Below are 12,814 nucleotides of genomic sequence, written 5' to 3' on the forward strand. Positions count from 1 at the left end.
CTTCTCTGTCCATATTTGACTATCTACCACTTACCATCCACAATCCAGAGGACAGACAGACTCAAAGAGTAGGATACTAGACGAATACCTCCTGGTGTGGACATCCACCTACCTCCCCAGCACAAAGTTAATCTCATAAAATTCCTTGTCCTAGAGGATTTCCAATACTTATAATTACAGGTTTCACCCTCTGCTTCCTCAAACTACAGAGTACCAACACAGCCACACAGTACCCAGGAGAATCTAACAAAAACTCCATGCGACATGGCAGGAAACTATACTAGGCTATGGCAACAGGCATCAAACACCAGCCAATGCTGGGCTCATGGAAAGCAACAGTTTTCATTCAAAAGACTAAAAGGATGTCCCCCTATTAACATTGGGTCCGATATGACTTCTTAAGAAGCATTCATTGTGCAATTGCCTCAGCTGGGTATCTCTTGGGCCTATGCTGTGCTTACTACACTTTCAGAGATGGTCATTTAAATGATGTATGAGAAGTCAGGTTGTAGTATGAGATGAGGCCAAAGCAAACCTTTCCTAGACCCCTGTAGTCTAAAGTTTCTATGGAGGCCTCCAGAAAGGTCTTGCTCACTCTTTAGAAAACCAACCTACACACACAAGAGATGTGTTTGGATTCCTGCCTTACACCAATACACACAGGTTAGCTAAAAGTAGACCAAAGACTTCAGTGAAAGAGCCAAAGTTCCTAGAACACATATGAATTGGAATGACTGATAATGGGTATGAGGTTTTCTTTGGGGGGGGTGATGTAAATGTTCTACAATAAATTGTAGTGATGGTTGTACAACTTTGTGAATATACTAAAAGCCCACTGAACTGTATAACTGTCTGCTAGGGCATATGAATTATAACTGAATAAAACAGCTTAAAGGCTCTGAGTTGGGGCCTGCATGGAGAAAAATAAAAATATAAAAACAATCAAAGAAAGGAAGTTTGGCAGGACCAAAGTATCTATAAACTTGTGGGTATGCCCTGAAACCCCAACTCCCTCCATGGCCCACAGATTTATAATTGTGGAGTTGAGGACAATGTGATTGTTATTTTCTTACTTCTGGAACTCTATCCTGAAGTCCTTTCTCTAGACTGGTGTAAAGATGGGGTCTGAGAAATACATGAACTACTCAAAGTTAGAATTCATACATCTCTGGTCTTCCTATCCACAGAATGAGAGCTCAGAATATGCAAGTATGGGAGTGTGTTAAGTTATCATAGAGGACCCAGACATGGTGGCACATGCCTATAATCCCAGCAGCTCAGGGGGCTGAGGCAGGAGGATGGAGAGTTCCAAGCCAGCCTCAGCAGTTTAATGAGGCCCTAAGCAACTCAGTGAGACCCTGTCTCTAAATAAAATAGAAAAAGGAATAGAGATGGGGATATTGCTCAATGGTTAAGCAACCCTGGGATCTATTCCCAGTACCAGTACCAAAGAGAGAGAGAGAGAGAGAGAGAGAGAGAGAGAGAGAGAGAGAGAGAGAGAGAGAGAGAGATATCATAAAGAGGTAGTCCATTATACTTTGCCCAAGAGGGCATGGAGGGTACATTCTGCCTTGTGATTGAAATGTCAATTTTACTTTCTTTTAATTGTTCAGATGTGGTTTCTCTTAGTTCTTTGAATAGGTTTATAATACCTGATTTAAAGTCTTTATCTAGTAAGTCCAATGTTTGGGCTTCATTGGGAGTAGATTGTAATGACTGCCATTTTACCTGTATATAGGCCATACTTCTCTGTAATTTTTGCATGTCTAAGAGTCTTTAAAAAATTGGACATGTAAGATAATATATTGTAATAACTCTGATATCAAATTACCTCTCCCAGATGTTGTTATTGTTGCAGTGGCTGTTGTTGAAATGTTTCATTGTTATTGCTGTAGCATTTTTGTGTAGTACATTTCCTGAGTTCTGTACATTTTGTATTCTCTGGGTTCTCAAGTCAATGATTTCCCTGATATTTTTAAGTTTTTGTTTTTATTTTTAAACCTAACTTCGTAGAGATTGCCCTTGTGTCAATATAATTTCATGGTCAGTCAATGATCAGTCAGATTTCTTTAAACACCTCAAGAAAAGAAATCTTTCACTGTTTATCAAAAGAACCTGTGTATGAGGACATGCCTTCACTTTTCAGGCAGCTTTATAAGTCAGTCTTAGCTTTCAATTTCTGTTAACCAAGACCAGCCAAAGGGGAGTGAATGAGGACTTCTTCTTTTTCTACATGCAGAGTCTTCAAATTCCTAAGAATATATTGAACCTTTACAAAGTTCCCTATGAATATCTTATTTAAAAGGACTTCCTTTTAAATTTTGGACCAAGGTCCTGTTTGCTCCAACTGAAATTATAGCTACACAGACACACAGACACACAGACACACACACACACACACACACACACACACACACACTTTGTTCACAGATTTGAGCTCAGTCAAATCATAGCTACAACACCCTGGGAATAGAGATTTTCCAGGGAGCTGCCAGTTCAGTGAAAATATTGACTGTGCTTTAGGCATGGGGCTTTTAAGGGAACTCCAAAAGAGATTATTCTTCTCCACTGGCTGTGAAGCTACTAGCTTTTCATTGCTACTCAACCACTGGGCTAGGGAGGAAGGAGGAATGGAAATGGCCCCAAGGTAAAATGCCACCCACCTGTCTGTTTTCACTAAGATTTAAAAGTTTCACTTGCATAAATGCTATTTGTTTCATTTTGTGCATTCTGTGCCTTTGATTGATTTTAGAGCTCTTAAGGAGTCAATATTTATGGTTGTATCAGTATTTTTATTGCTTAGGAGATTGAGTCCTTACTCAGCCATTTTGGAACTCAATCTCCTGTGCCACATTCTTTCTAACTAATGCATAATGTTACCAAATATGCATATATCATAGTTAATCTGTTATTTTGGTAAACGTTTATTTCCAAATGTTCATGGAAGCAACAGAATGATCTTATTTATTCATTGTACACGTGTGTTCATAGAATGCAATTCCAAGGTCAAAAGGTAGGCACAATTTGAACTTTAACTAGTACTGCTAAATTTTCTCCCAAAATAGCTAAACTAATTTACTATACACACAAGGGCATATTGAGGCAAAATTTCCCTACCATTACTAACACCTGACACTATCAATCTCTTAATTTTGCCACTTTGATGCACAATAAATATTATATTGATTTAATTTTCATTTTCCAGATTACCAGTGGAATTGAGCAATTTTTCATGTTATTAGTGACTTGTTTCCTCTTTTGTAAACCCTTTGCCCAACTTATAGTTTTCTCATTGATTTGTAAGAGTTTTATTTATTTCGAATACAAATGTCTTTTTGTGTTACATACATTGTAATTATTTTATCCCATCAGGTTAATTTTCTCTTTGTTTATGGTGTATTACACTGTACAAAAGATTTATTTTATTTTACTAAAGTCAAATTTATCAATCTCTTCCTTTAGGAATTAGGCATTTTATCTTTCTGAACAAGGCATTCTCTACCTCAAGGTTATAAACAAGCTTTGTTTTATTATCTTTTAATCATTTATAGTTATGTCTTTTTTACTTAGTCCCTTACTCCAATTAGAATTTATTTGGCACATGGTATGAGTTAGAGATTTAACACAATTGTTTTCCAAATGGATAAAAAATTGACTCAAAACCTTTACTTGGGCAGAACAACCTTTTGCCACAAATTTCAATTACTTCCTTCAACATATAAAAATGTACAGAGATACATGTATCTGTTTCTGAATGTTTATTCTATTCCACATTAATCTGTTCAGCTATTTATTCCTACACCAATTCCACATAATTTTAATTAACAAAGTTCTTTACTAGACTATAATTTTCCTTCCAAGCACTGCTTTTAGTCACATATTAAAACATTTGAAATTCAATGCTGTCATTTTCCATCTTAAAATAGTTTGCATATTTCTGTTTGATTACTTTTGAGGGGGCAGATACTGTGGATTGAAGACAGGGGCAATCAATCAGCCACTGAGCTACATCCTGGGTCCTTTTTGTTTTGAGAGGGGTCTCCCTAAATTGCTTAGGGCCTCACTAAATTGTTGAGATTGGCCTTGAACTTTCAGTCCTCCTTCCCCTGCCTCCAGAATCGCTGGGATTAGAAGTGTACACCTCCACACCCAGCTTAATTTTTATCTTTAATGTGAGAATTATTTCACTTTTAACTTTGGGGCATATTTTGCTTGTATTTTTGTTCTTTGTATTTTTGTTTGTTGTTTGCTTCAGTGTGTTGACAATATTTCTCAATAGTTTTCTCATATCCAGTATTGTTAGTAAAAAATCTAGTATCACTCTTAGTCTCATATTTTGTGTGTGCGTGTGGCCAATCTGGTTTTCTTTCTCTGGAATATATTAAGATGATCTTAGTCCTTTACATTCTAAAATGTCATCACAATATTTGTACCAGATAGTATCTTAGCAGGAAACAGGTGGGACACACAGAAGTAGTAATAAAGAAAGTTTAACTAACAGGTTACAATAGTTAAACTATTGTAAGGCTTAAGGGAAATACCAAAGGATGGTGAAGCTCCTAGAGACAAGGAATAGCAAGAAAGTGTTCCCCTGAAGAGTCAAGGGGAAAGACTACTTTTGAAACTGTCAGAAGGTGTAGCTATTTGAAAGAGATTTCCTGCCAAAAGTTGTGATCCATTGCTAGACCTGGACTCAACTGGAAGGGAGTGAGGGGAACAAACAGTATGACCTTCTTACCCTCCTGCCATTTTTTCCTGGCCATCTCTACTGGCTAATTTTTTTTCAAAAGTCCAACAGCAGCCAGGCGTGGTGTTGCACACTTTTAATCCCAGCGGCTTGGGAGATTAAGGCAGGAGAATCGCGAGTTCAAAGCCAGCCTCAGCAACAGCAAGGCACCAAGTAACTCAGTGAAACCCTGTCACTAAACAAAATACAAAATAGGGCTGGGGATGTGGCTCAGTGGTTGAGTGTCCCTGAGTTCAGTTCCTGGTACCAAAAACAAACAAACAAAAACTCAAAGTCCAAAGGCAAGGGAACCCTAAAGATGCAGACTATAATGATTAAATAAATGATCAGCCTCTACATACATAAAACATGGTGGAACAGGGCAGTCATCCAATCACGACTCTGGGACACCTTTCAATCTGTATACTCTCTTTTTTTCATCTAAGAAAATTTTTCCTTTGCTATTTCTTTGAATAGTGTCTCTACTCTGAGTTCTCTAGTCTCCCTTGGATTTTTTTTTTTTTTGTATTGGGGATTAAACTCAGGACACTGGACCATTGAGCCACATCCCCAGCCCTATTTTGTATTTTATTTACACTCAGGGTCTTCATGAGTTGCCCAGTGTCTCACTGTTGCTGAGGCTAGCTTTGAACTCTCGATCCTCCTGCCACAGCCTCCAGAACCACTGGGATTATAGGCATGCACCACCACGCCTGGCTTCCATGGAATTTGTATTAAATGCTTGTTAGAACTTATGGATATATCATTCTCACCTATCATTCTCATTTTAAATTGGTCTTTATACGTGTTCTAGCTCTCTATCATTTATACTATATTCTAGGAAATTTGTTTGGACCTAAATTCTAGCTCAACCGTGAACTCTTCAACTATGCCTATTCTGCTATAAAGTCCATTGACTGTGTTTTAGATTTTTTTTTTACAATTTTCTTTTTCATATCAGCCTATTCTTGGTTTAAAAAGTAATATCCTAGGCTGGGTATGGTGGTGCATGCCTGTAATCCCAGCAGCTGGGGAGGCTAAAGCAGAAGGATATTAATTTTTAGAAGTCTTATTATTTTGCTCTAGTATCTTTGCTTCCTTGATGTTAATTCTGTTTGTTGATGTTGATAATTCTCTTTTATGCTGCTGAATTACCACAAATGCTTGGTGTTTCTTCACTGGGTGCTTGTGTGCCTGTGAAATCTGTATCTTCCTCCTCCTCCCAAAATTATGCAAGGCATATGGTTTAAGATACATGGTGGTAAAATGTGTTATCAACTAAAAGAAGGCAGAAATGACCACTGTCATTGTCAGTCAATATTGTTGTGGAAGTTCTAGCTAATAAAATTGAAAATATACATTAATAAGGTATGAGTAAAAGAATAGACACATCATTATTTGCACAGAATATTTGTTTTTGTCTATACCCCACACCTAAATGAAATGGTTCAAAGAAGGTCAAGACCAGGGTGTAGGTAAAAAGATCATTATACTTCTATGCCCTAGGGTTGTGTGCTCAGGAAAGATGGTACCCACATATTCCACCATGTCTTTGCCACTGAATACAGATATAAATCCTGTACAGAATACATGGAGTAGCTATTTGAAAACTGAAAATTAAACAGCTATGAACCGGGAAAACAAGACCAGAATCTGAAGTAAAGTCAACATAGTAGTTAAGTTTACCATTCTTTCCCCTCTGGTATCTTCCAGCCTGGACTCAAGGCAGCCAAAAAGCTAGATATTGGTTTTAATACAGACAGAAAGATCTCCAGAAAACGTCCTTTAGTTCAGGTTTTAGAATAAGAAACAGGTTTCCTGTCAGCCATAATAATGGCTTGAAGGCTTATGGCAATTTGAATCTCTACAATGAGGAGGACACCTCACCCACCATTGAAGGAACTGTGACCCAAGAGAGGGTGGAATAAACTTATATTGTTTTTTTTTGGGGGGGGGTGTCTTTCTGTCATGTAGCCATTAGGTTCCTGATATAGACACAGTCACAGGAAGTACATGGCAGGTCAAGAAAAATAAAGTCTCAGCTTTCTGTCTAAAAGACCAAAAAGGGAACCTCAGTAACTAGAAAGAACTAGGACGACTGAACAGAGAGGAGTAACTTAGGAAAACAACTCTATAAAATTGTCTATGAACTCCTGGGTTCACTCCCAAGTTATAAATGTATGTATCTGATGCTAAACAACTTACTAAACATATATTAGATAAGCATTATAAAAAGAAAACAAGTGTATCTATATTAACATTAAGAAGTAGACTTTGGGGGCAGGGGTTGTGGCTCAGTGGTAGAGTGCTCGCCTAGCATGTGTGAGGCCCTGGGTTTGATCCTCAGCACCACATAAAAATAAATAAGTAAAATAAAGGTACTGTGTCCAACTACAACTAAAAAATAAATTAAAAAAAATTAAAAAGAAGTAGACTTTGGAGAAAACACAATTACATATAAAAAAGGAGACATTATATATTGATAAAAGGATCAACACACAAAGAATACAACAACAATCCTAAATGAGTAACCAGCTAGAAAAAAGTGCCTCAAAATACATGAGGTAAAAGCTGTTATTACAAAAAGGCTTAAAGGAAAAATAGACAAATCCACAATTCTAGTTGAGTGACTTCAATTTTTATCATTAATCAGTAAAATTGGTAGAAAATCAGCAAAGATATAGAACTGAATAATACCATCAAACAAATAAAATTGATATTAATAAAATGTTCCACTTTATATTTAAGTTCACATGCAACAGTCACTAAGATACAATATATATTGAGTCATGAAAATACTTAACAAGTTTAAATTAATAACCTAAATTATAGAAAGTATGTGCTCTGATCATAATGGGATCAAAATAGAATCAGTAACAGAAAAAGAAACATTTCTAAATGCTAGAAATTTAAAAAATAATGTTTCAAGAAAAATTAGAAAATATTTTAAATTGAATAAAATACAACATATTAAAATTTATAGAATGCAGCTAAAGTGATGTCCATAAGGATATTTACAGCATTGAGTACATCTGTGGAAAGATAAAAGTCTCAAGGCAATAAACCAAGCTTCCATTTTAAGAAACTAGGAAAGGAAGAACAAAATAAACGCAGTGCAGGCCAAATGAAGGAAATAATAAAGACAAGAAAAGAAACCAAAGGAATTGAAAGCAAGAAAAGTATAGGGAAAAATTGATGAAACTAAAATTCCTTTTTTAAAAGATTAATAACATTGACAAGATTCTAGTCAGATGGACAAAGATAAAGACAGAAGATGCAAGTCACCATTTTAGAAACAAAACATGGGCTATAATTACAGACCCCACAGATTGTAAAAGACAGTAAATACTATAAGCAATCCTATATACATAAATTAAACAACTTAGATAAGATGGAACTATTACTCAAAAACTACAAATCAAAACTTACCCAAAATGAAATCAATAACCTGAGTAGTTCTATATTTATATATGTATAGTCATCTATCTTACCCAAGGTCAAGTAAGCTTTATTCCAGGAATGTAAGACTGCTTGAAATATTTGAAATCAATTAATATAGTCCATATGATCACATGGATTGGTATTTTTAAAAAGCAGTAGATGTAATTTATATCTATTATTGGTAAAAAGGTACAGGAAGAAATGTCCTCAACCTGATAAAGAACACTCACAAAACCACTTATAGATAACATCATAGGTAATGGGAAATATTGAATATTTCCCCTTATGATCTATACTGGAAGTCTTAGGTATTATAATAAGGCCAGCAAAATAAATAACAGGCACAAAAATCAGAATGTAAGAAAAGAAACTGTTTTTATTATCAAACAACATGATCCTCAACATAAAAATTAATAATGAAGAAATATTTTTAAAAACAACAGAACTAATAAATAAGTTTATGAAGGTCATGCAACTCTAGGTCAATATGCATACAAAATCATATTTCTATATATTAACAGGATACAATTAGAAACTGAAAAATTATAAAATACCTTTTACCATTACTCCAAAGAAAATCAAAGATTTAGTTATATACTTAACAAAACATGTACAGGATCTGTATGCTAGAAATTACAAAATGCCAATGAAAGAAAACATAAATAAATGGAAAGACATACCATGTTCTTGGATTGGAAAATTCAACATAATAAACTTGTCAATTATTTTCAAATTGATTTCTAAACTTAATAACACTCAAAATATCAGCAGGGTTTTAAAAATCTATATACAAACTTATTCTAAAATACATATGAAAAGGCAAATGAATCAGAATAGACAAAACAATATTTTAAAAGAATATTGTGTCAATCAAAAAATAATAAAAGGAAGGAAGGACAGGAGGAAAGGAGGAAGAAAGGAAGGAAGGAAAGAAGGGACAGAAGGAGGGAAAGAGTAAGTTTGGAAGAATCACAATATCTGATTTTGAGACTTACTATATAAATCACATATTACAAAATACATTATATAATTACAATTAATATATTAATTACAATTCCATGATATTTGCAAAGAAGCAATACATGTGTTGATCTAAGAGACAGAATAGAGTGTTTACAAGTAGAACAAAACAAATATTACTGATTTTTGTCAAGGTTGAAAAATCAATTCCATGGAGAACTTCTTAATGTGAGCTTGAAGATAAGTCAATACAATTTTTTAGAACTGAAAGGCAAAGACAAAAGTGGAAAAAACTGAACAAAATATCCAAAAACTGTGGTATAATTATAAAAGGTGAAATGTACACATAACAGAAGGAAAACAAAGGAACAAAGGAAATATTTGAAGTAATAATGGCTACAAATGTTCCTAAATTAAAAACTAGATACCAAACCAAAAATGCAGGAATCTCAGAAAACACCCAACAGGATAAATATCCAAACTTTACACCTAGACATATCTTATTCAAACTTGGGGAAAAAAATGAAAAACTCTTCAAGGAATCCGAGGGGGGAAAGCACCCTACTTATAGAGGAACAAAAAAGAATTCCACCAGATTTATCAGAAACCATGGAAACAAGAAGTGAGTGATGTATTTAAAGACTGAAAGAAAAAAAACACAACATGAAATTTTATATTAAATGAAATTACTCTTTAAATATAAAGGGGAAATAAAGACTTTTCGAGACAAATGAAACATTGCAGAATTTATCACCAGTAGACCTGCCTTGAAAGAAATGTTAAAAGAGGTTTTTCAGAGAGGAGGTATATAATGAAATCAGAAAATACTATCCATATAAAGAAATCAAGAGTGTTGGAGAAGGAATAAGTGAAGATAAAATCATTTGCTTTTCTTGTTCTTAGTTAATCTAATAGATAACTGTTTCTTCAAAATGATAACAGCCACAATGTATTTGGAGATTATAGCTTATAGACAATTGAAATGAATGACAAAATGACAGAAAGGATGGGAGTGAGGAATTGGGAATTCTGTTACAAGGCACCTGTGCTATCTGTGGAGTGGTACACTGTTATTTGAAAATGACTTAGATTAGTCATAAATGTATATGCAAACTCTAGTGCATATACTAATTTTTAAAAGAACAATAATTGATCTGCTAAGAGAGGAGAGAAAATGGAATCTTATAAAATGCTCTATTAAAACCTAAGAAAGGGGGGCTGGGGATGTGGCTCAAGCGGTAGCGCGCTCGCCTGGCATGCGTGCCGCCCGGGTTCGATCCTCAGCACCACATACCAACAAAGATGTTGTGTCCGCCAAGAACTAAAAAATAAATATTAAAATTCTCTCTCTCTGTCTCTCTCTCTCTTTCTCTCTCTCTCTCTCTCTCTCTCTCCTCTCTCACTCTCTCTTTAAAAAAAAACCTAAGAAAGGAGAGAGAGAGAGAGAGAGAGAGAGAGAGAGAGAGAAATTCTCTCTCTCTCTCTCTCTCTCTCTCTCTCTCCTCTCTCACTCTCTCTTTAAAAAAAAACCTAAGAAAGGAGAGAGAGAGAGAGAGAGAGAGAATACTGTACTTAAATATAAAATGTTTAGCTATAAAATTTTAAAGAAAACATAGGAAAAATCTTCACAACTCAGGCAGAGTTCTTAGACATTGCAATAAACTGACCCATAAAGGAGAAAAGTGGTAAGTTAGACATCATCAAAATTAAAAACATTTTATCTTCAAAATACACTGCTAAATAATGAAAAGACAACATGCAATCTGGAAAAAAATCTTAAAACCACGTATGAAACAAAACTCCTGTATCTGGAATATATGGGCACAAAACTGAACAGTAAGAAATTAACCTAATTGAAAGTGTTCAAAAGATTTTACCAAAAAGGATATGTGAAAATATAATAGATATACAAAAGATGATCAACATCTTTAGAGAAATGGAAATTAAAATGACAGAGAGATATCATCATACCCCTATAAGAATGGCAAAAAGTTTTAAAATATATACTGATAACACCAAGTGCCAACAAGGATGCAGGGAGACAGGAATATACATTGCTGGTGGTACAGTCAAACTGAAAAACAGTATGTTTGTTTCTTATAAAGTTAAATATACACTCCCATATAACCCCGTGATCTTAGTCCTAAATATTTTTCCTAGAGGATTGAAAACATATATCCATACAAAAACAGAGATGTTTGTACTAACATTGTTCCATATGGTAAAAGAGTAGGGACAACTGTTCTTCCATGGGTAAATGGTTTAACTATTATACATCCATATCATGGCCTACAACTCAGCAGTGAGAAGGAATGAAGTACTGGGATGCTATCAACTCAGTTAGGTGTAATTATGTTGAAAGAAACCAGTGTCAAATTGTTGACAGCCACAGCCAAAGGGGCCCCAGCAAACTTCCAGCTGCCAGCTGATGATTGGCTCACAGCTGCCCCAGCAACATCTTGCTGATTGACTCCTCTGCGGTGATGTTCATTGGGCTGTTTCCCTGCCCTTCAGACTGCCAGCTGATGATTGGCTCACAGCGGCCCCAGCAACATCTAGCTGATTGGCTCCTCCACGGAGCTGCTCATTGGGGGACTTCTTTGGCTCCACCCACACAACCCAGCCAATCGGCCTCAAGAGCAGGAGGATTGTGGGAGGTGGAGAGGCTGGTGTGGGGGTGAGAGGCTTGTGGAAGCCAGTGGTGGCAGTTGGGCTCTGAGGGTTTTTTTCCTGAGGAGCTATTTTGTTTGGGTTTGTAGTTCTAAAAATAAAGTTAGTTTCTTTTGACAAGTGGCTCCTGAATTGTGCCCAGACAGACTGCGGCATCAAATGTTACAGTAATATACTGCATGACCCATTTATATGACTCTTGAGAAAACAAAACCATAGAGATAACAAAGCAGCACTTACCAGTACAAAAGATATTTGGGGAAGGAATTGTTTGGCGAGATGGAACTGAGATGATTGGGATATTCCTCACTGGGATAGTGATTGTGCAAATATTTTTTTGTGTGAGTGTATACATATAATTTATATAACTATACACCAAAAAGTAAATTTTACTATATTAATTTTTTAATTAATAAAATATTTTTTAGAGTAGTTTTAGGTTCACAAAAAATTGAGGTATCAGTACATGGAGTTCCCATATACTACTTCTCCCTGTACACACCCAACCTCCCCCACTATTGACATCCTCTGCCCAAGTAGTACACTTGTTACAATTTACAAACCTATATCAACACATTATTGTCACCCTAAATCCATTGTTTACGTTAGGTTCAGACTTGGTGCTGTGCACTCTATGGTTTTGAGAAATGTATAATGGTATATAGTCACAATTGTAGCTATCATATAGAATGGTTACATTAGCCAGGAGTGGTGGCACATGCCTGTAATCCTAGTGACTTGAGAGGTTGAGGCAGGAGGATTGCAAATTCAAGGTTGGCCTTAGCAAAACTTTGTCTCAAAACTGGAAAAAAAGGGCGGGGGAGGGACCAGGGATGTAGCTCAGTGGGAAAGTGCCCTTGGGTTCAATCCCCAATACAAAAAAAAAAAAACCCAAACCAGATTGTTTTCACTGCCTTAAATAAAATTCTCTACTCTTCCTATTGAGTCCTTCCTCTTTTCTAATCCCTGGCAACCACTCATCTTTTCATTGTCTCCATAGTTTTACCTTTTCCAGAA

The sequence above is a fragment of the Ictidomys tridecemlineatus genome, chromosome X (assembly GCF_052094955.1).
Source record: "Ictidomys tridecemlineatus isolate mIctTri1 chromosome X, mIctTri1.hap1, whole genome shotgun sequence".
Classification (NCBI taxonomy): Eukaryota; Metazoa; Chordata; class Mammalia; order Rodentia; family Sciuridae; genus Ictidomys; species Ictidomys tridecemlineatus.